At 56.5% G+C, this 354-nt stretch overlaps 1 pseudogene; it reads left to right on the forward strand.

Annotated features, from left to right (window-relative positions):
* Positions 1-354, forward strand: part of LOC116851824 — a 9,978-nt pseudogene that overhangs the window by 1,165 nt on the left and 8,459 nt on the right.

The raw sequence follows: 354 nt of genomic DNA on the forward strand, positions 1-354 counted from the left end.
TATACACTACAAGTCGACACGTGACACAAATAAATTTTGAGCAGATGGTCAGTCTTACAGAGTTCGGCGACGACGGCGGCGGCGGTGACGGCAGCGGCGGCGATCCTCTCTCGCTCCTGGCTCTCTCTCTCTCTCTCGCCCTTCGCTCTCTCTCTTTCCTCGCTTTCCCGTCGCCTCGCTCTTTCGCTCTCGTCCTCACTCCCGATCTCTCTCTCTCTCTCTCTCTCTCTCGCTTTCGTCCTCACTCCCGATCTCTCTCTCTCTTGCTCTCGTCCTCACTCCCGATCTCTCTCTCCCTCTCTCTCTCTCGTCCTCACTCCCGATCTCTCTCTCTCTCTCTCTCTCTCTCTCTCT

The sequence above is a fragment of the Odontomachus brunneus genome, unplaced genomic scaffold (assembly GCF_010583005.1).
Source record: "Odontomachus brunneus isolate Ranch 3 - 2012 unplaced genomic scaffold, Obru_v1 Obru_scaffold_192, whole genome shotgun sequence".
NCBI classification, from domain to species: domain Eukaryota; kingdom Metazoa; phylum Arthropoda; class Insecta; order Hymenoptera; family Formicidae; genus Odontomachus; species Odontomachus brunneus.